The sequence below is a fragment of the Varroa destructor genome, unplaced genomic scaffold, assembly GCF_002443255.2.
Source record: "Varroa destructor unplaced genomic scaffold, Vdes_3.0 BEIS01000002.1, whole genome shotgun sequence".
Lineage (NCBI taxonomy): Eukaryota > Metazoa > Arthropoda > Arachnida > Mesostigmata > Varroidae > Varroa > Varroa destructor.
Genome location: NW_019211455.1, coordinates 14,331,265 through 14,355,831, shown reverse-complemented (window position 1 = coordinate 14,355,831; position 24,567 = coordinate 14,331,265). Strand labels below are relative to the sequence as shown.

The 24,567-nt window shown below is 42.4% G+C and overlaps 1 protein-coding gene and 1 long non-coding RNA gene across 2 annotated transcripts in view; one reads left to right on the top strand and one right to left on the bottom strand.

The window, feature by feature from the left end:
* The first annotated feature begins 38 nt into the window (after positions 1–38).
* LOC111244175 (uncharacterized) lies at positions 39–20,229 on the top strand. The gene is made up of 5 exons (XR_002670772.2): positions 39–165; positions 7,386–7,498; positions 8,026–8,228; positions 9,011–9,618; positions 19,549–20,229. It is a non-coding gene; the product is annotated as an uncharacterized LOC111244175 (long non-coding RNA).
* Positions 20,211–24,567, bottom strand: part of JMJD4 (jumonji domain containing 4) — a 45,184-nt gene continuing 40,827 nt past the window's right edge. Inside the window, exon 2 of the mRNA XM_086981066.1 lies at positions 20,211–21,799. The gene's annotated coding sequence lies outside the window, so the exon portion shown is untranslated. The remainder of the gene's footprint in view (positions 21,800–24,567) is intronic.

The following is a 24,567-nucleotide window of genomic DNA, read 5'->3' as shown; positions in this document are numbered from 1 at the left end:
AAATGAGCGCGCTGGGTAGCTTGGCTAGCAGACAAAATTATTAACAATCCTTTACACATCGTTAATAATGGAGTAACCCTAATACCATTTCGAAAGTAGAACTGCTGTCTAGCGTGCTGAACTCGTATCGATAAGTTTCATCCGCCAGCAAGCATATCAATGCAGGTAACGAAGTGAACTTTGCTTTTCATGGGTGGTGGCACAACGAGGTAAAGTAACAAGAGTCGCCTTTTTACATGCTTTACTTATGTCCAGCTTTTGCAGCTCAATATTACAGTGTGTATCTGTGGTAACTAGTTTTGATCATCTAATTAAACTGTTGCTCAAACTAACATTCTAAAATTTCGACGAAATCGTTCAAGTTACTGGGTTTAAGCGCCAGCTTTTCATGGGTGCGAGGGCGCTGACAACTTAACCGTGTAATCGTACTCTACAACTATTGAATATCTCTGTCAAAAATAGAAATCTATGCTTGTGCCCGAATACCGCCACTGCTGCGTGCAAGAACGAGATTCATCAAAGTGGAGCTGTATTTCAAAATTGAGTTAACGCAACACCTCTAGTAGTTTTCGGCCATATAGTTGGTAACAGGTACGGAGGAACGTCAAGATATTGCACTGGAAAAGTAATCGACCAGACCGTCAACTCTCGTTAGATCTTCTCTTTTTTTTTAAAATCAATTGTCACTACAACGGTGTTTATTCTACAGGAAGATAGCAGACGCTCTGCGAACTTTGCTCGCCTCTTGATACATCCCTTTGTAAATGGATAACAGAGTATTTTTGAGACGATCTTCTCAGCAGCAGCAAAAAGTGAGCTCTCCAGAAGATTCCTAGTACAACTAAGTGCTTTCTACTAAAAAGGAGTTTGTCTAAAATTGGCAATGTTTGTCATGGTATCTACAGTTTCTTTTGCAAATGTTAAAAACGCAAAAGTATGCCCTATTGGAAGTCACCTACCAAATCGTTATTTGTATACGTTTATCCTTAGATTTCCAGGATAAATAGCGATATAAATAGCGACTAAAGCAAAGATTAGGAAAAATTCAGTTGATCGTCAGGAGCTAAATCGCGAATTTACTCAGTGGTTTAGAAGCAGCGTATAATAAACGAGGGTAACATCAGAGGTAGTGAAAGGAAAATGTTGTACATCGTTTAATAAATTTTAGTAACTTCAATAACTTTTTGAAAAAGGCCGCTTAAGAATAAAATTATAGCTGTATAGATATGATGAAATTACTATCTCGGACGAATCCTGTTTCCGTCACCCTCGTAGGTGTTCTCGACTCTTCGAGACCTTTCTTAGGGGTGCTGTGGCGCTGTTCGTCTAGCATCCGGTGCTAAGCTGAGCTCCGTAAACCCCACCCATATTGTTCGTTCGTTAACCAGTGAGCGAAAACGTAGACGGTTAAACTTAAGTTATTAAGTTTATTGCACAGATGGTCTGTTTTAACCTAACCTGAATTTGGCTGCTAGCAAAACATCCTGCTTGACTACACATAGTTTCAATCGGGAAAACGCTATTTGTAGTTCTAATTAGACACAAAGAACAACCGAACATTAGTTTCACTCACTGAACTTGATCATTTTTGTGATGAATGTTCGACATTAATATAATATCAGAATAAGAGCGGAACAAAGTAGGTAAAAGTGATCGTGCAAGAGGATCTTAACGATGGAAGTAACGACACTTGAAACATTTGTTTCCATAAATGGCTAAGCTTGTCGCGTTGACCTCGGAAACGCTAAAGGTTGGCTTTGTCACAAGACCGAGAAGTTCGCGTACCTTTATTCAAATCAAGTCCTGGTTAAAACTTAGTTGGCGCTTAGGTCGGTCTATAGTTTTAGAACTGATATAATGGATGGTTATATATCTGTCACTGTTTCTCCACGCGGTCGAATCTAAATGCAACCCTTTCTGAATTTTGCCTCTTGAAATCGATCGTCAACCGATGATAAACGAGGATGCCTTCGACGTAGTGGCTATTTGCGATAATTAAGATCGAAGTTGCGAATATCAAAGCGACGCTTATCGTTCGCAAAACACTCGAAGCATTAATCCAGAACATTCAAATTTGCCGCCGCGACGAATCTCAGTGGTGCAGTATGAGCTGCAATAATTTATCAGAAATGAGTCTCATTCCGTAGGTTCTTAGACGTGGAACCGGTCCTTTCGCGCCTTTGCTCCTCGCCGAGATCATATCCACAGTGGCTAGCGCGCCTTCTTTTATGGATATTTCCTCATTTCCTAGGATAAGCCATCACGTCAGCAGACGCGGCTCTCCACGTTTCTTCTTGGAGACCATCCGTTCCCTTCATACACATGTCCACTACTCCATTTAGTCTCTCCAATTGATTAATGGCTCCAAATACGTGAAACCGGAGTTTGTTGGCCGACTAGAATAAACTAATTGTACTCCTGTCGAGAAACTCGGAAAATAATGTCGATGATTACGTTGAAGTGGACAGGTGGCCGTCAGATCTACGTAGGCATTGCATGCGGACACCGAAAGTACTGTCGGAATCGGCCGAACGGAAAAACAACGCAGTCTATATGTTTCCTTGAGCTCCACTTGACCACACGAACTCTAGATAATTATCCTTTTTTTGTGTTACAGTGCGTTATTCCAACACAGAAAGTGAGATTAAACGTAAAAACAGACGGCAGTTTATCGAAAATTGTTCACTTTGTTGGAACGGATATAGTACTGCACTTATGCACTAAAGTGTTTAAAGTATTACAACCGGTAGCAAACTGGATGTTATCTTGGCTGTACCTCTCCCTGAGTTTATTCCGACGATGCAAAGAACACATGAGCTTGATAGGTAGACGCTCAGGTCCCGCATCCTAACAGATACAACACTGTTTCTATTGGGGCCACAGAGTGACAGGAACGTACACGGGCATGCGTCGCAGAGGCGCGCGGGGGTCGTTCAGGAACGTTCAAATTCAGTTCACGGCCGCGAGAACCTTAACGACAGACTGTTATCATGTAGTCGTAGCTAACATTATTTGGAAAAACATCTGCAGCTGGGCGTGACTTAGATCAAGCGATAACCATTGTTTTTTTTGACCTTCTAGATACTGTGACGCATAGTTAAAATTCAACAATTACCAGATTGTTGGCTAGCGTTCTGTTCATGAACTGCACCAGCTCACTTCTCCGTAGAGCTGTGCTATTTTTATTTAGTTTTCTTAAAGATTTCGCCGAGCACCAGCTGCGGTTGAAGATTCAGTGATAGCGATCCCAAAGCTGAGACGCAGGTCTACCGTAACGATTCGAACATCGCCGAGCAAATAGGGACACGGAGAAGTAAACGCTGTCTCAATTACCGTAGCCGCCGGATTTCTGGTCCTACAGAAATAAGTTGAGAATAAAATCAAATAGAAATAATGGCTTTTGTTTGCAACAAGGTCCAAAAACATTTTCCGTAAACGAAGCGAAAGTACAAAGTGAAATTGTCCGCTTTTTACTATACGGTAGAATGCGTCCGTCTTTCTAATAGAGTTTTCTTTTTTTGAAAGAGACCTTTTTGTAGCGGTCAATATATACATTTCAGTTAAGTAAATCGGGCTTTAAACCTAAGCAGTCGCTAAACTAACATAGAACTTTCATCAGTATCTTCTAATTGCGTCAGGAGAGCTAAATTCACGCTTTGGGGTAAGTCTGACGTGTCTGTACTCGTTATATATATAGTAGTATTCTGACTCCAAAAAAGCCCCTTTCCCAGTAGGAAGCTGGGAAATTAATCCACGAGTGCTTTAGAAATGTCATAATCTATAATTTTCGACAAAGACAAATATTTTTCCAGACTTCTGCATCTTTCTAAATACAACGGAGTGGAGTTATATTTGAATTATCGCTCATTTTTGCGGTCATACCCTTGATGGCCTACTCGAGAATTTAGCCCATGGTGGTTAAGGGCATTGAGTGATAGGTCACGAAAACACCAACGTACGCTGTGTTTCATTTATCGCTGATGTTTTCTTGCTCATTCATTCAACGACATATTTCAGTTGTTACCTATATATTATCAGATATTTCTCGGCAACTGGTTAGCCATTTGTACGGCCCGGCTGGAGTGAAAATACGAAATTCGTGTAATTTCAACACAACGCGTATACGTTTCTAGCTTATATTTGAAGTATGCGATCATGTATAGAATTCAATTGGCCCATATATTCGATTGTTGGAGAGCATTACATCTGTGTACGCATATCTGATAAGTGGGAGCAGTTTGTATCAACTTAAAGTTGTGTGTTATACTTAATGATGTCGGTGCGTTTCAGTCAAGATTACTTGCGTTGAACATATACGAAAAGTGATTATCTACTTATTCAAGCATATGAGGTAGGGAACAAGCGGGTCGATCGGGCGGAAGACCCGATGGTCAGTTTGAAACGTTTAGAGACACTCTATGCTTGCCAGCTATTCGTTTTGTAGCGTAGAAAATCGTTACCTCTCGGCATGCACTGCTTGTCAAAAAGAAACAGGAGGGACCCGTGTCTGGTTTGGTTTGTCAGTGTTGAAATTGCTAGAATCTCAGTCAGTCAAAATTTACGACTAGACTAGGCGTGGAAAAAACAAAAATTAATACACAATACTAGAGTGTATGAAAAGGAGTATAGAATTTTTTTCATTACCTGCATCGATTGGCATGTGATAGGCCAGAGACTTTATCGTTCCTGGTCCCCGACGCTGTCACTTAATGCGGGAAACTATACAGTACATTGGTAATGTTTATTTTAACAATGTATGCAGTAGGACGTCGGTTTGTTGGGCGCCATGAAGAATTCCTATTAAAAAGAGCATGTTTTATTCCATTTTCAACACATGCCCTCTTTCCATCTGTGTTAAAATATACATTATCAGCTTAATTTCGATTCGTTCTATATATGTCCAAAGTTAAAGGGCCATCTCAGTTTGCGTAATCGTGTTGATAACGCGAAGATAACGAGTTCGGTGTAATGCTTTTCATGAATACGGATGAGCCGGCCGACATTATAAATTTAGAACGCACTCGGTATTGAATATCTTACGAATGGTCAGCCTTCCGTTATAGTTCGTTACCGTATTCTACAAGTGCGTTCAACAGGAACTATCTTGGCTAAAGGCAGCTAGACTGAACCTGCATCACTGGACATGCTGGTTGAATATAGGCGAAAAAACCTTTTTTTTTTTTTTTTTTTTCCTTACCCTCAAAGTGTCCTCACCCTTTTTTTCCGTAATACTTACGTATATATCTGCTGTCTTATCCCTTATCGTCCTGGTTAGCTCAAGAGCGTTAAGGTTAATTATTGCCTCATATATGATATATAGGATATTGGTTTACAATCAGATCTAGATATCTACGGATATGAGACTCAAATTAGATTATAACGCGTTCGGGGTCTGCCCGTAGTTATGTCGAGATATCCTCAGTGACGAAGCAGGGCGTAGTCCATTATAGAGAAATGCTGCCGGACTCAGAAATAACGAATGTTCAAATAACCTTCAGTCTATCCTAAAGATTCTAGGCCCTTAGCGCGTACGTAAGTCACGCACTTTCTCCAGCTTGGGCAATATATAGCTCTTACATACTTCGCAACGTCAAACGACGATACGCGAATCCAGAGTTCTAAAGGCGTTTTAATTTTAACTGATTCATTGTTGAATCATTTCTTTGCAATACAGTGAATCATCTATCTATCTTAGTGTAGATGCACCTAATTTTATCTAACTTCCCCCTGAACTGGACCGATCCAGAGGTGGATTTCTGTTCTTTTTAGGGACGTCGCCAAGGAAAGACGACTTTAAGGACATAATTTAAAGGAGGAAAAAACAGATATTATTAGGTGTGCTTGGTGATGCAAGGCTGTACATACAACAAAGCAAAGTTTTAGTTAGAGACCTTCGATGCGCGTCTGCCTGTTATTGATTCGTCGAAAAGCTTTGTCGTCGATATTTCCCATATCAGTCTAGTAGATGGCACGATTCGACGAAAACACTGTTTTTGTGAATCACTGCGGCTGTAGTTTGCTATTGTTTTGCACTAGTCTTTTTTTTGTACCAAAGGCGTAGTGTTTTAACTAAAAAATATCCTCTATTTGAGGGCGTTACTATAAATTTAGCTGGTTTTAATGGCGACCATGATTGGCTGGTCTTGGCATATCTCGCTTTTCTAGATATTGAAATGAGAAAGAACCTAACCCTTTTGGACCGGAAGCCTTACGATCGTCTAGCTTTGCTGTTTTTTTAATTAACTTTTGAGGGCGTAGGTTGAAAATTTCTGCAAGGCATTCTGTTGGAATACCGGGGCAAACTGACAATGTAAGCACTCCAAACAGTACGAGGGATCCAGAAAATGTGTATCACTCAAAATCGGCAAAAAGCTCACTCGGATTTTTTTGCACGGCAAACCTTCGTACACGAGTTCTAACGAAAGTGTATTGAAAGTTTTAACCATTTTCGGAATAGAAAAATTGAAGTTTGTGGTCCGCCTGCGCAAGCTTCGCATATAAACAGTTAGTATCGATCAGAAATCTCCATTTTTTAAGATTCTTTTATTAAAGAAATTAGGATAGCTCATATATATATATATATATATATATATATATATATATATATATATATATATATATATGAGCTACCCTAATTTTATATATATATATATATGTACAAAGTTTGACGTGGAATAGAGAACTACAATCACGAAATGCTTTATACTGTGGTACAAACGTATCCGTATTGCTTGGCCAAAGAAATGTATGAGAGTAATATAACACAACATAAAGGCTCATTATATTCTAAGGTTTTAGGGGGAACATTATCTACTATTTCCCTATATTTAAGAAAAATATTTAAATGATAAACTTCTTTTTACCAATTTAGTTATGCTATTCTTCTTCTTACCCTCATTATAGTTTGTATTGTTAGTGTTGTGGTAAGTTCACGTTTTCAAAAGACTTTCTCAAGTTAGTTGCAGTCTGCACACCGAGCATGCAAGTACATGTACTTACATAACCAGCCACCATTGTCGTAAGTTCTATATTAAGAATGTCAAAAAAGTACAACGTGTCCATGAGACGTGAATAGAAATGTACGGCCAACACGTCGTTTAATCTGGTGAATACATAGCGGCCACGCTGTACGACTGTCAGGGGAAGAGCGAGCTCTATAGGAGTTCGCTCTTCCCTAAGTTCTAAGTTTGATCGTACGACCGTACGCCGCGGTTAGTTTAGCGGGCGGCAATCGATTCGCTGGTGATGATTGAATTCATGAGAAAATTACGAATTGTTGATCAGGGCGTAGGCGGGATTGCTAGCGCTGAACAGAGCTCTGAGAACTTCAAGTTTGGTTTAACGCGGGAATACAGCTACAACTTTTTTGTTGTAATGTCGACAAGGGCAACACCGGAAGGCTCCCTCCGTGAAATAGCACGAAACTGGAAAGGCGTCGAATGGATGAGAATTGGAATAGGATTTTGGATTTGTTGAGTCTACGGCAAACCCTCTGTCGGTGAGTTTGATGAAAACAACAATGCGTTCTGGAGGAGTAATTGAACTGCATGATTTCCGTAGCTTATCGAGCCGATCGTCTGATTGCTCGGCGATGAACGCCCCTCAGTATCTAGTTTATTACTTGTACCAAAAGGCAGTCATTAAAAAAGGTATGGCAGAAGTACGAGGCATCGCCCATGTGCTCGCACCTGCGTCGGTGTTTTGCTAATAATCCGATAGTCATCTCTGTTCGTGATGTTTTGCGCATATCCCAGGTTTTGATAGCTGGTCAAACAAGAAAGTGTTTTTTTTGTTTCGACACAAACAGTTGGCTGGCAGAACTCACCCCTGAGACTAACCACACTTTGTATTGAGCGCGCTGTGGCATCTTTTGTGTATAGCTTTTATATTGGGTCATGTGTTCTGAATCCCCTGCATTAATTAGACTGCATGCACCTATGAGGTTCGAACGATCACAGATTACATCGCTTAGAGCGAAACAAAAGCATTTAGATTAACGTCTACATGTTCGCGTTATGAATGTAGGAGTATTTCTAGCTGCAAAAAAAATTCACACTTGGTAAGTCCGAGCCCCGAGTACTTAAAAGCAAAAGGTGCTTTGAACCCGATTTGAGTGACAACGGTACGCTGAAACATAAGACCATTACATAAAGGCCTGCCGGATACACTAGAGCTTACAAGGCGGCTTTTGCGGTTCTATTGCACACGTGCTTCGACTGGTAGCATAGGTACGTAACATAAGGTAGAGATTTTTTGCCATTGGCATTATCCACCAGATGTCAGCATATGTAGACAATACGGACACGAGCACTAACCCTCACAGCAACCAAGTTGACGATGAAAACAAACGGTAATCGTCTAATGGTTCCAAGTGACTGAAAAAATTCGAGTTCAACTGTGGCCTGTTCAGACCGCACGTCTCTGAGAATTTTTCTTAAGTCTCTTTCTATAGCATTCAACACCGGGTCAAGATAAGATGTGTAGGCCTTGGCAAGGATATATTGTACATGTAGGGCATCCGTTCGCTTGTCCTAGAAAACGATAAATACCTCGAATTAATTGTGCTATATCAATCCGTGCACTTATTATACAATCAATACGGTGCAATAAGCACCGTAACGATTGTATAATAAGAGCTAAAAATGTGTTCTGAGTTGACTACGATAGACCTAGTCCTAGGCTAATATTATGAGGTCGGAGACAACTCAATGCAAACCGCCTCCGCAGCATACTTGGCTGAAATTGGCACTCGCACCTAAATTACTCAGCGGTAGTAGAACTTGATAAGTTCAGGGACCCTACTGAACTCGGCACGCTGGCATCTTTAGTGCTTCCATGTTTACAAATGCTTGCTCATTCACACAATACACTCCCCGTATATTATATAAAATAAGATAGTCGAGTAGAACCGATCATTAGTAGGTTAGCAAATTTCGATCTGGGCCATTTTATGGTGATTTCCATGCGCTACATAACCTAATGGTTTGCTGTTTCCATTTTACCTCTTTAGCAGATTCATCGTGGCGGTTTCTTTATTGTCGTCAACACGTGAGGCACCGTGTCAGATCCATAAACAGAGAGAGCTTGTTCGACTTTGGGCAACCCCACGTAGACGGCCCTACCTGGGCGGCCGTTCGCGACGATGCTAGGCACCAATTCAGAGCACCGTTATGATCTACCTCTGGAAGGCGCTACCCGCTGATAAATAACTGAGTGAACTACTCCACTTCCCAGAAAAGCATTAGCGACGTTGCCCGTCTTGGCAGCACGATCTATTGGAACAAAACGATACCGGCTTCGCTCGGATATCTTCCGTAAAATAGGGAAGAAACGAATCATTCTAACCTTATAACGTGACAAGCTGCCAAAAGTGACTACCGCTATGAGTGCTTAGTAGAGCACAGAACCGAATAGATTGTAACAACCGCTTTTGGCTAGGATTGTCACCATTTTATTAAGAGCACTTCTAATCAAATTTCATATCGGTAAGGCGTCAATCGGCAATATCTGCTGGAGCAGCGGCTTCGTTCCTGTTACGGAAACTCCCGAATTGTTTTTTGCTGCGTCGTGTACCTGCCCGTTATGCACTACTAGCCTGCATAGATCATCTATTTGCATGTAAATATAGTCGACAACATTGCAAGGATACGATATAAATGGATTGGGGAAAAAGCACATATTAAGCTAATACTAATCCGTGTTTTTGTGCTTAACATTGGCCTAAGCTACCAAACAGTTATGAGGTGCACCCACAATAATCGCTTTTTTACACCTTAGTTTAGGACACGGAGGCCTAACAAGATGAGTCTCACCCTACGTATGTGAGCGTGATATTTTTTCGATCCCATAAAGAAGGTCAGCATTCAGCCTGAAGCCAATTCGTTAACTAAATCCACAATTTTTTGCAGGCAGTAGCGCCTAGTGGACCTAGTAGCTCAATACAGTACAATACTTGAGCATCGGTAACAGGACCTACGTGTGCTCCTTCTAAGGGCTTTCTAAGCTGTCGAATTGATCTCCTGTTTTGGGTTTTATCTGCAGCTCACTACTCTCGATAAAGTGTTGTCAACTACGAATCCTTGGTTTCTGGAAGCGCTTGTTGGATGGGCATCGTCAACCATCTATGAGTAGTACTCATAATATGTTAGTGCTGCTATGCGTTTTTGACACTGAAATGAAAGCCGATCCTAACGGCAACGCGACTTGCGTATCCTGCGATCAGAGCAGTCTTTGCTTGAGATAATTGACTAGGGTAGTTAAGCGATGTAAGAAAGCGCGAAGGCCGCACCTGTGAAGCCGGCCAGCGTTGATGAGCATGGCGACTAAACTTGGGCGGGACATTTGAGCGAATAGGCTCCTTGACCTCTTGACCCCGTAAACCTCTTCAAGCAATAACGTCATTGAAGAAGATCATCAACAGGCTAATCATTAGCGGTGTTGACCATCTACTGGTCATCGTTCGTGCGCCGCATAGCTTTGTGTTATAGTAAGTCTTTTGTTGTGGCCCGAACAGCCAGCGACACAGCTGTTGACTTCGACTGGCACATTATTAAACGTCAGTGCATGAAAATGGGTTGAATTAAGAATCCTGGGCGCCTGTAAGCTGCTATGAACATGCTTGCAAATTATTGAATTTAAACGAATATGGAAAATTGTGGGCAAGCTGAATCATTCTCTTCTTTAGGTTGAATAAATGCGAACGACTTCTTGTTATCGCACTGGACCAGGTGAAAGAAAAAAAAAAAAAAAAAAAAAGGGTTTGTAGTACAGGTTCCGTCTTCTGCGATGACAAATTTAGCCGTTTGTGTAACAAACTAACGTCCCAATTAGATAGGTAAAAAGATATTTGTAGGCGGATCTCCGAGACGAATGGTTGCAAAAGAATTAACTCTGTCACGTCAGTACGCGATGACCGGGGGGTATTTCTATAACACGATAACAAGCATAATTGTTGATCGATATGCAAACACGATTGAAAACGCTTGTGTTGCTCATAGGGCATTTGGAAAATTATTCCACAACCAAGTGTATTGTAGTCCATTCAAATCGATCGTATGGATTGAATAGACCTTACTTTAATCGGACCAATGTTATAGATGATGAACTTCTATCCTGCAGATTACCTGCCGCCCAGGGGTCATTCGACCGATGAGTATGATAAAGATCCTTTACTACTATCACTACTGGCTGTAAGCTCATCAATTTGTGAAATCTTCCGAAAGTCGACCTCCTTCAACAGCTAAACATCCATCAATTTGTATCTACGATGCTCATATTTGAGGAATTGAGCTAGAAACGAATCGATCTTGGGACGATTTTTGTGTAAAATGCCAGCGGTTTCGGACCCGATTGCCCTACCTGCTTTCTAGTGGGTGTTTCATGAACGAATGATGCATATGCGACACCGGCGATTAACGATGCCTCGCAGTTTGACTCAATCCTGCTTCGTTCTCACGTCAGCAAGAGTCGGACGTACGTTGGCGCGGCATTGCTTCGATACGGTTATTCTGCCTTACGTATCTAAACAGAACCTGAATGCATGGATTAGTATTATAGATCGACGAACGAAAATTATTTAGATGGTCGTTTAATTTCATCAGGATAGGTTAGCGCAAAATTAATCAATGTACAAATCAAACAACAAATTGTGGCCTATTCACAAGTCGTCGGTTATTCAAAAGGGGAATCTAAGTATTATAAGAAAAAATAAGCCCACGTACGACTTGCATATAGTTCAGTTTTCAGTGCCAAAGAACATTTTAATAAAAGTGAGTGGTAAATGAGCCGGCAGGCTAAGTTAGCAATGACGTGGTATCGGATTCATGAAAAGATGGGTGCTTAAAAAGGAAAGTTAAGAAGTTCTGAACTATTGTGAATCGTTAGTCTAGCCATATTGGCAGGTCGATACCAACAGCTAATAACGTCGCTCTTCTGAAGATAACCCCGGCAAGGTAATTCGTGAAAGTTCCAAAAGAAGATCAAATATTGGCAGATTAGCAAAAACAAGGAGCCTGTTTCTGTCTTGACTAGAGGTCCCGACCAAGTCAGCATGACAAATCTACATTCTACATCTTCACCTCCAACGGTTGTGTACCATCGCGCGGTTGTTGAGTGGCCCTTCCATAGATTCTTCCCGCGAAGATTGTTTTACTCTGATGCCTTGCGTATGATCGCGCCATCGATTAAGCTCACTAAAAGCGTTTCAGCTGTTGATGATATATGCGATAGGGCAGGAAATACATAATTGCGACTTCGTAATAGGAAAACAACTATGGTAAAGATAAGAACAGACGGGAATACACCATTGAGTAATTTAGTCGTGCGTTCTTACGCGTAGTATAAATCAGCCCATACAAATAGCAGTAGAATGAAACTGTGTAAGATTCTGATGCGTGCTTCAATCGTGCATGATAACAACAACGCGTCAATAGACAGATTGAACATTGCTATAGAGGGAGAGATGTACTAATAGATGTGCCTGTTACATAAGCATCCCCTTTTGTTAGCTAAACGTTTCATCTATGTAATCGGCCTGTATGGCTATGGCGCTAAGATGGTCGAAATGAGAAAAACCCAGCTATTTGAACAGTTGGAACGTACTATCAATTGCTGCACATTGTGGATAGGGAGCGCACTGATTACGGAGCTTTATCTTCCCTTTGGGGGTAGATAACAATAAATTGACTGGGGCTGTGTGAGGTAGTGCATTTTTAGCTGGATACATTATTATAATAATAATAATGCATTATTTGGCGCGAACGCCATTAAACATCGATTATTTTTTTTTAATTAAGTTGTTGGATCAGCCCAAGAAACTTTTTTCTTTTCTTTTTTTTTTGTAATTTATTATTTATCTACCGAAATTGTCTGGCGTTTATGCTTAGTTGACGGGATCTAGGTCTACCATATAGCCTTTGCTGGACCATTTGATGGAGGAGCTTTTGGAAAACGCATAGCAGTGATTTCTGGCCTTGTAGAGGGATACTGTTGCGTCAGGGGATCCGAGATTATCCCAGATGATTGCATCTTTCCATAGACCCTATTCAACGTTAGCTGTAACGTTCCAGTAATTCCAGCTATGGTGTAGGCACCTATGGTGGTCCTCGTAAGAGTTTCGCGTAGAGCTAAAAACTCTTTGCCGTTGCGTGAGGCTAGCTAGACACACCTTACCTAAAGGACTGAGAAAAGGTAATAATTGCTCGCCTAAAGTGAGAAACGGCTAGAAAAAACGCCATCATGCCTATTATCATTATCTACTTCACGTAAAAGCCATTCGATAAATCAATATTAGAATTCATAAATGAAATAATATTTATTTCACCTTGCGTACGACCAATGGCGATACGTCATATGAATAATTCTGTTAGAGCCATTTATAACTTGGCTCTGTATTATGACTTGTGTGTCTTAGTAGCAGTTGCCAGATCAACCTTTTCTTTTAAGCAAAGATCTACATTAGAGAAGTTGCTGATTTGCAAACAAATGACGAAAACCGATAAAGGGTCCCGCTCCTACCTTGAAAGTTTCCAGGTGTTTTTTTTTTGTCTACTCGATTGGCAACTGTCATAGGTCGTTGACCCCCTTCGGTCAATGTTTCGATGGATAAACCGATGCAAATTTGCTGTAGGCACGTTCCAGCTGCTGCTAGCTATCCCTAATTTACAATGTGTACATATTATATACGCGTCTATGCGACGATAGCGGGCTTCATGTGATTAGTGGCAAGCTTTAAGTCTACACATGCTACGTGTTTGTGTAGTTACTGCTATGATATTGATTATGAAGTCGTTGCCCTCGTTTCTTTCGCCTGTTCAGGCCGCTTCAGCGTTACTGCACCCCTACCCCATGCAACCAACTTTCGCACGTAATCTTTCCATGAACAGAGAACGGACTGAGTGGAAGGAAGGCGGCGTATTTACGCATGACATTTTTCCTTCTTACGGCAACCTGAACTGGGCTGGATTTTTTCCGCGTGACTGACCCGTACCAAACAACTACTGTTACTGCTGTTTTTCTTGCTGGACGTTAAAATTTGCCGGCCGGCACCGTTTGTCACCACCAGCGCCGCCACCACTACCACCATCACTTGTGCTATCAGATGAAAAGCTAATGACGATGCAGCCAGATGCTCTAATTGGATCTTGTTTCAATCGTATCGTAGAATAGTACAAATATAACAAATAGAATGTTGTTTACCATCCGTCAACTTGGCTATGGATAACGCTGTAGCAATGGTACCTTGTACGGTACTCTGCATTGACGTGTATCAACTTTTACCTGTGTTCATCTGCGTGTTTGCTTTGTCACGCACAACTAATGCCATCTGACACCTCGTCAACTCGATGAGGCAATACTGGCCACGAGGCAAGGGTCGGCCTTGTTGTCCAACTTCTCTTCCGGGCCTTAGTCGGAAATCTTTTGCCATTTCTTGTCCCCCGCTTTTCGGCTCTAAACTAGCAGCTTTCATTTTTCTTGATACGGTAGCATCCAGCAATTCTCTCTTTTTCTCATTACACGTATCTCGCTATACCACGCCTGACGCCGGCAGGCAGGCAGGCAGGCTCCCCCGCTCATCTTTACTTTGTCGATCGCCAATGTATCACAACAACTGCGCGATGCCTTGCCCGTAGAGTAGTTGTAATCTTGGTTATATTAGGTCGAAGCAAACAAACCATACTGTGCCATAGATCCTATGCAACAGGGACGGTCGCAATCGTTTTTTGTAACGTTGAGCGACGATAAAACGGTAAGATGAAGGAAAATGATAAGGTATGCAGAGCGATGGCTCGTACTCGGCTATAAATACGTGGACGGCCGAACATACTCATAGGATAAGTGGGCAACTGGCCCTTTGTTTCCACTTGTGTTCAGCAAAAGCGGTTGCCAACTTCTTCTAGACGTGAGCGAGCGAAGTTCAGATTGAAGGATTTTAACAATGGTCGTATCGATGTTAGAGATATATGTATCAGCTGAATTACGAGTAGTTTCATTATGATACGGTTTACCTCTAGCACTGACACCGCGTGGAAAATATCCTCGGCTAAACAAGATAGAGACTTATACACAATATATTTAGTTCCAATTAGCAAATATTTTACCGATAATACAAAAAATGCCAAGTTAAGAGAACTAAACACGGTGTCTTATTAGGGTATGGGAAGAAGCCTATGGGAAGCTCCAGTGTAAACTATTATAACAACAAGGTCTTTTTTTCCTCTAGTACAATCTTTGTTCGATCAAAAAATGCATCATCAACGCAAAATAAGAAAAAGCTATTTCTGTATCAGACTTATTTTAAACTTCGCGGTGAATACACAGTATCAGTTCCTCATGTGTCTTGAGCAAAACAGTGATCCTATGAAAAATCGTTTGCAACGTTGAGACAATCTTATAAAATTAGTTTTGCAGTGGATTCCAGCCTGCTTCTTGATTGATCTCTACTGGAACTAGTTCAAAATCGGCATATTGCGATAAAATCCGGACTTCTACGGCTATATCTGATTGGTCTGGTAAAACCTGCCATTTTCGAATATATGTGTATATATATTTTATACAGAAGTGTGTATATGTTTATTGCTTGGGTTTAAATAGCGATATGCACACCGTTACACTCCGCCGTGCTATTCACGTACGTTTCCGAACATACGACCCAAAGTCACCCGCTTCTTGGGCTAAGTAACGCGCATTTGGCGTTCTAGGCTTTGAAGTTTGCAACTTTCCCACCAAGATCGCATCCCCCTGACTTATCTACATATACGCAGGCGCCGATATTCCATTCGTTTTCACAGAGTGGCACGACATGATCACAGCTCCAGCTTGGGCTTGTGCGATTGGCAGTGGCGCTGTGTTTGTTTTAATTCAACAAAGGAGCTTGTTAACGAGTACGTACCCAGGAACACCTGCTATATCACGTCCAAGACTTTGTTCCAAGGAAGCTTTTGTTGCGTTCTTCGGACATTCGCCGCTCTGAGGCTCCCAACTGTAAGATCTCCACTGCACCATCTGAAGCTTAGCATTTGCAAAGAATTGTTTGTCACGTGTCACGACAATGCGTCGAAAACTCCCGCTGCTCACGTTTGAATGCCTCCTTTTAAAACGACTTTGTATTACAGCACATCAGTTAGTCCAATGGTTCTCCCGTCGAAGGTCCGTTCCCAGCTAGCCATCGGTGCATCCGATCATCGTGCCCAAGCTTTGCTTATATATATATATAACGTTGTGGTTTTCCTTGTCGCCCTGTAGCAAGTTACCGAATTGAAAAATGCAGCCCGCTCGAATAGAAATCGTTTTTCAGCGTAAGCGTATACAGGTCCTCGTCAGCCCTGCAGACACAGGCGTAGTATTCTGCCGCGTGAGGTGGTGCTTCCTTAAAGACCACTTGAATAGGCGGGCTTTAAACTTATCCCGCGTCGCCGTGCCGCTAACAAACGACTCGTAATAGTATCGTGCTGGGCCTGGCAGTAGTCCAGAAGCAAGTTTGAGCAAGCGTTTACGCGCTCAGCTTATGAGACGCCCACTAGTGTTTCATCGGTCCAACGACCTAATCCACCGTGCAGGCTTTGAGAGTTTAGGACTCGTAAATTCGTCGTTTAGAAGTAATCGCATGGCAACACGACTTCCCCCACACTCTCTATCAAACGTTTCAGTTAAGCATATTTCAGCTCGGTTGGCAATTTCGTCCATCTTCGAATTAACGCGTTCCTTGGCTTGAACGCCTGGCGTTCCTTGGCGTTTTCCTCTCTTGAGCGCCAATTGTAGTGACGACGCATTTATATCGGCAGAAACGCGACTTATTTGCTCTACGCCTAGTCTTTGTTTAGTAATCGCGACGGAAATATTTTTAGTATGATTATGAGTCGTAGGACGCATATACCTAATGCGGTTTTCCTTCATGCACAATTCAGGTGATTCACTATGGTATAAAGACATTGGCTTTGTCTGTGACTTTTATCAAAGCCCCCTGTGTAATTGCGCTATCCGTATAGAACATGCGCGATAAGCAGTATGTTTGATAAGAGATAGGACGCGACTAAGCCACAAAGATGCAATGAGAGATACCTATTTAGCATTTAATAAACCACGAGTGACAATTTATTTGAACCTGATTTTTATTTTGCGTCTCTTTAAAACTTCCCCCCGCGATAGTCTAGCTCGGTGCATCTCGTAGACTGTTCCTTGGGCCCCTGCAAATAGCGATGGGACTAGACGATCTTCGTGAATCACTTGAAGCGATCGAAGCTGAAAGAGGATCCTCTTGCTCTGTTCATTGCTTTCGTGGGCATTCTTATACTTTCGTGACGTAAGCTTAGCGTGGCATCGCATCTTTACTTTAACTGGAGAATGCTACTTGCGTCAGCGTTATCTTGTCCACGAGAGCCGGCCAGGCTTATTTAGCCGCAAGTGGACGTCACACGGGAGCACTTCGTTAGCCAACCCTGGAGAACCCCTTAGAAAAGTCTGGTGGGCCACAACCACAGTTCAACAACTTGGCCTATCGATGCTTCTAGATGCGCTGTCGGTCATTGAGCTGAATGAGCTGGAAACATCTAATCCCCTAAAGACCTTCGAGCACGGATGAGATTTGATACTTACCGATACAGCACGCTAAAGCACGTATATGGTTACCTACTGTAAAAAAAAATTCATTTATTAATATTCTGATCAGATGGAAAAACGAAAAGACCGCCGTTAGCCTCAATCTGCCGTACACTGAAATAACCTGAAACAATAGCCAATTGCATGTGTTTTACCGAGACATGATCTTGTAGATCCAAAAGATGGGTTAATATATGATTGCGATAAATGTGCCCTTTTGTTTTCGATATTTCCTGCGAGTCAATACAGTGTTGTACAGCCCAGTCAACACGACGTTGTGTTTAAAATGTTTTTTTTTTTTATTCTATTCGACCTACAGATCATGTACCCAGCTCACAGTAGTGATGTCGCATCTCACTCGAATTGTTTTTGCCGCCCGTCTAAATATTATACTATATACAGAATAGGGAATACCCCATCGAGAATGGACTATTTGCTATATACACGGTTCATCCGATCTGATGAAAAGGTACATCGCCTCTCAGATTAGCGTCTGAAATGTCTGATCATGATATGATAGGAGCATGATGCGAATCTGTACAACAATATTGGCACATCAAGGTCGTCAATCGGCTCAAAGCCATTATTCTTATTTAGTATCTGCCTATTGGCATTGACGGTCGGCCGCGAATTATTGGCCGATAAATCAGGTCCAAACTGAATGGAGCACTACCTCTGTGTAGTGGATACATCATGGTTCCGCACAGCTTCTGCCTTCTGCCGGTCGGCTTTTTTGCTACACTGGTTTATTCATTGGCCTAGATGGCGCCTATTTGGCTATCGATGAACGTGAAGTGGCATATTGTTTATCCAGCGTTCATTTGGATTTTCATTGGGACACTAGTTCGATGCCAACGCATTATAGGTGCCCATTGGAAAATGTTTTGCTTCTCACAGTGTGTCAGAACATTGCCAATTTAGCGTTAGGTTAGTTTTTGACAATCGTTATGGACAAAAAGGTGTGGTCCAAGCACAAAACAAAGAATGTTTACGCCAGCTTTCGAACCTAGACTCGATATTTAGTGGGCTAAAATATTGCCGTTACGCCATCATGAGACATCCGGAGGACAACTGCCGCTAAGCTTTGCTTGCGACCCCGGGAAAACCTCAAAACATTTACTTATTTAGGTTAACTTCGTTATTTTTGCAATATTCTTTTTTTGGTTCACTTTTTACCGTTACTGCCGTTCGTGCATGAGGGAGTACATGGGTGAATTTTGGCACGCCAACGCGATATCCGCAACCGGAGCTTATTAATATGTGGAGTCTCTGGTAGTAATATTCCCTAGTAATACACTTTCGAAGTACTAACTTTTTCTACAGTATCATTCTTAATCCGCCCGTAATATCGGGTAATGTATCGTAAATATGGTATAGTGACGTGACCGTTACATTCAGAACGGCAAAGTGTTAAAGTCTGAGATGAATCAAAATCGAACAATAGTACGATAAATCATCAATCAAGAGATTTCATTTGGCATATCGTTAAGGATCAATGTCCTATGTAGTTATAGATATCGAGAGCGTCGACGACTGGTTTACGTCCATCAGTAGAAAGCATTGTCTCATCATTGGGTCAACTTGAGATTGAGAGGACGTTGTTCTTTAAAAAAACGAAGCGGCTATCTCACTGCTAAATCTCGTGCCGAAACTTTCTATCAGGTCGTAGCTGCTGAGCAGTACTCAGTTTATCTAGAGTTTGCGTGCATTTAGCACCGCGCCCCGTATCCGTGAGCCCTTACCACTACGTATAAATAAGTTCCAAAAGCAGTTACAGTTACTATGTGTTAACGTCGACATGGTTAGATCTCATAGTTTTTCAAAAAAGCTTACTGAGCTGCTTCTGCGGTCAAGACAATCACAATTAAAGACTGCACAAAGTACAAGCTTCAATTGATAACTTGAATACTAAATTAGATCGTTTCTCCTGCAATCTATCCAATATCATAATAGCTGTTGGCAAATCGTGGATGATGACGGACGCGGGTGATTGGCAACAACCAACGTTAATGGGTCACAGTGGCGCCTATAAGCTTCGTGTACAAGGCTGAACGGATGTTTTGCGTTTGTTCAGGGATTCGCGCACGGCTGAATTTTGTCTCTACCATTGTATTAGACGACAACAAAATAAAGGCATCGGCGCACGCACGCACGCACGTACGCACGCACGCACGTACACAACTACAGTTATAGTTTACAATAAATAGTTTGAAGTGATACACTCCAAACGTACTAGTTGACCAATAAATAGGGAAGCAAAAAATTGGTTTATGCCACAGCAGGCATTCAATAGCTCTATATAATATTCTGCTATATTTGGTAGAAGTATATCGACAATGTGTCAACTATCTCAGACTTTGCAGCCGATAGCATTACTCCGACCTGTGTGCTAACAGAAATAATATTGCAAAAAGATACGAGTGAAACGATTATTTGTAGAAATTCGGTTAAACTATCGGTGTTGCCCTTAAAAAATGACGTTTGGACACTGACCCACCCAAAGGTCAATCTTCGTTCCAGTCGGATACGTGGAATAATTCATCGCTATGACGGCACAGCTTCGAAACAGCTACACCCATTTTTGAAAAGAGAGCTCCGAATTATCAAATAAAAACTCCGTTGATTTACAATTAAGACAGCATTTTTTTTTGTCTCCACATTTCCAGTTCATTAGTTCTGCCTAATCTGTTCCTAAGTTTAGTGCCTGCCAGTCTAACGTAATATTTAACCGCCATATCGAACGCAACACTTCGATTTAGTCCTTTTTTCCAGGTACATTGTCACGATAAAGGGGGGCGCAGGCTGGGCTGGCACAAGGACCGTAACAAACCCTTAGAGAAATCTTGAAAATTCGCAAAATAGCAGATTTTATCCTGCATTTTAAATTATTTAAATAGGATAAGGTACACAGATGTTCTAAGGTGCAGACGGAATTCTAAAACATATATTTAGAAATCATTCGTAAATAATTTAGTCTCAGGGTTAACCGAGCTTATAATTGTAAAACCTAAATAACGGCGACAAATGATTCCTACGTTATTCTTAATAGTTTTTAATATTATTATAAATCTGACTAACTAGTCAGATTGGATCAGTCAGACTTGGATCCTTTTCATGGGATCTCGTGAGACAACCACACATCTCAACGTAACGCGTATTTTACTGGCCTACAATAGGATTATTACCAAAGCAAGATATTTCTCAGCACCAGAAATAAAAGGTAATAGACGCGGTACGAATCCGAAGTGCGCAAAAGTTAAAACGTTTCGTTTTAGTACGAGCACGAAAAGGTAGAAGACACTAGTTCAGAATGATCCTATGAGTTAGGGAAGGTCGAGCAGGTAATTGTGACTCTGTTAAAGGTAATCTGCCATTTGTCCAGTTTCCCACAATCTGATCAGCTCTCGCACCGGCATAGAAGCCGGTCAAAGATCCTCGCTGCTGTAATAGTAGTAGATCATCGACCGATCTGATGTGATGCCTGACGGCGGTTCCGGGCGTAAAACGACGCTGATCAGGAAAACCGCTCATCTTCGGAGGCGGCAAAACGAGGACCGATTTACTGATGGCCATGCGTCTCCGCTGAAGATAATACAATTGCTATTCCTCTAAGGTCACTCGATGCCTAGCTTGCTGGTCATAATGATAATCTCGGATCAGCGAACGAGATCGTCGTCCTCTCGGCCAGTGGGTAAGAAGCATGCTTTCTGTAGTGCGGTCGAGTGCTTAGACGGCGGGTGAAGATTGGTCTTGCGGCTCTTGTAACCGAACGAGCGACGGAGCAGTCGGGGTTGACGAGCTACCAGAGGCGCGGGATCCAGAGCTACGTTAGGTATTGTGTTTTCCCTATCGATAAACTGAGCACCTTGCGTTTCGACTTGGATGGGCCTCTGCCTTTGGCCGAGTTTTGACCGACTGAGACTCGACAGGTCTGTGCAACCTTCGAAGAAGGGAGTTGCACTGGTCGCTTGTTGGGATGTAGTTCTCTGACATGTAGCGAGGCTGGCCAGTCGAACAGGGGTCTTTATAGGCCTAGGGGGCCGTTGTTGACGAAAAGGGGTCATGGCTGTTGCCTTTGCTCGGGTGGAGTCGCCTTGATGAAATATTCAACAACACCTCGCGGCGCCAGCGGCCGCAGCGACAGTGGTAGCGGCAACCGAAGCAGCGGACGGGGGCTTAAAAGGGTGCACCAAAAGACCAATGTCTGAAAGAGAGAGAAAAAGCGAGCTGACTGCTATTGTTGCTTACCTGTACGTGAGGCCCTGTACTTGTCGCGGGGCCCGTAGTGCCCCATGCTTTCTTATCCCACACCTTTTCTACATGAAGGCAGCTGCAGCGGTATCCATCCATCCATCCATCCATTCATTCATTCATTCATTCCTGAGGGTCTTTCCCCTTTAGCCGTTCCTAAGGCTGTCTGCTCTTTGTTGTGTCGCTGACTGTGTCTATCGTTTAGACTAAACATATGTCTCATTCTTTTATTTCACCCTCTGTCGCTCACAGGTTGCTACTTCTACTATTAGTATCACTGCCGCTTACGTCTGCGGCGACGCTCTCTTTATCCGAAGATTCACTCTTGCACATTGTCCCATGTTGCACCAGCACCAACCTGTTTTGAACCTGTTAGCCCCCAAACTCTTGCCCCTTATACGCCACACTTCGCATAAATGCAACAGGGATAGAAACGACTCGTGCAACGACGACGACAACAGCAATGAACGCAGGCCAGACGGCATTTTCGCTCATTATAGCGACCATCGCGGCGGCTAAAACGCTACCCGTGAGATTCAGACTTGGGGAGGACATAACACTGCCTCAATGTAGGCAATAGTAACACCATGAAGAGCAATAGCAGCAACTGAATGCTGAAGTGACGACGATAACAACAACTGCGATAGCGGTCCTCTGCAGGGCCTCGCGCGCTTTACCGAAGTGAACAGACTGATCGGTCAGCGGTTGACGGACAGCTAAAAATAATAATTCTCTAAATTGAGGGGCAGCCGTGGGCGCTAGCTAGGATAATGTCTAGCGCTAACATCAGCCGCGTAAAATAATTTGATGCAAAAGGTTCTTATTATATGCTTAGTGTTTTGTAGCAAAGCAAACAGTTGAATAGATGATTCCGCTGGCGCCGAACAGAAACGGCGGAAAGAGGCCGAAAATGAGATCGGAAGAGAGAGTAAAAAAATGAACCACACGCTACTCGTACGACTTCCGCCGCTGTTAATGCTGCTGCTGTCGCTGTCGTTGTGGACTCCATAGTTGTGGAAGGGATCTTATCATTAAATGGATACAACGAAAGAACTGTGAAAAGAGTATCGTGCGGAAAGGTTTCTAATGTGCTAGGACATAAACGACGGGCAGTTCGAGTATCGTCTATGTGTATATGCATGATTGTAACCAGTAGCCCGAGAAAAACGGAACAGCCAGGTCGAACGAACAGACTGCCGCTGAAGAGAACATGACTGTAAACCACAGCAGCTTGAACCTGCGTGTGGTGGCGATGGGACCGATGCTGAAGGGGGCTAGTGCGGAGATGGCAAGACCTCGGAGCCATCAAGGGGGCAATGGTGGGGAGGAGTCCACTATAGAAATTGACCCTACACGCACACACGCCCACAGAGACGTACGCTGCGACGACCGCGAGTACGACCTTTCAGAGGGGCAGAAAGCAATGTGCTGTTGAGTAGGACGAGTTTGACCTGCCAGACATCGTTTGCTTGAAAAGAAATCTACACATGCACATACGCGGGGGATCTACACAACCGCACAGTGTAAACTGACAAGGTTATTGGCCTAATCAAGAATGCCTATAACAACGACCTATCGTTATCGAATCACTGGCAACCGTAACAACAATAACAAACTTTTAATGTCGACCTCGGTAGTACACGATCATTTTTCGGTCTTCGTCGATCTACGTACTTACAAGCTTGTTATATAGTAGACATAAGCAACGCTTGTTGACCGCGTGAGCAGTCCTTGTACGTTATTGATGTCGTCGATATCTCTTGCAATAGAAAAATCGATAAAGGTATTACGGACTCTAATAGTCCATGCATTAAAGGTGCACCAACCTCGGCGACTTTCTAATATCGTCTAGGTTCATTTCCTAATTCATACCTTCATATACATAGGGTATATTAATTAGATACGACCACCGATAACATCGATAAAACAGAATATTACAAATGTATCGGAAGAGATGCACTTACATACCTCATGATAAGAGCAGCTAGCCGTGAGACGGTTGACTCGGAATACTGGTAGACGACCTCCTTGATAGGTCATAAAATTTTCCGGACTAGTAATAAATATGCCTCTTTGTTCTTCTTCATTTCTTGTTCCATTGTTCCACTTCTATCATTATAGGAGAGATGCTTAAAATAGCTACGCTAGCGCCACGAAGACAATCGAAGCTAACCTTTTTCGATTGCTAACTGTGGCCCTATGTCGTTAAGTAGTTTTTTTTCTTTGTTTTTTATAGCCTTTATCTAGCAACAGGGGTTATTCATTGTTGTATTAAACGGAACCGGAAATTCAGGAGGGCCTGCGCCTTAGACGCAGTACACTCTTCTCTTTTACGCAGGAGTGTTTAACAACAAAAATGAAGAACGGTTCACTGAGGATGTATGTAATTCACCTTAACGATAGCCCCTTGTCTGGACAAACGGCCTCGGATAACTTTTGTTGTAAATTTTTCTATACCGAATTCTTTAGCCATCCTCTAATCGTAAATGCGAGGGCTTCCTGTCTCCTTACTGGTGGTTCTATCAAATAACAGAAATGCTACGCAGTGCACTCAAAAGGGTCCCACCGTAATGCAATACAATCAAGATAGCTCGAAGCTGAGCACAAAGTCCTCCTGTACCTTTTCGTTTTTAACCATTGCAAGTCAAGCTTGATAAAGCGTTCGTATATACATAGATATATATCAATAACAATTATTCAGGATGTTGCTGACCTTATCTT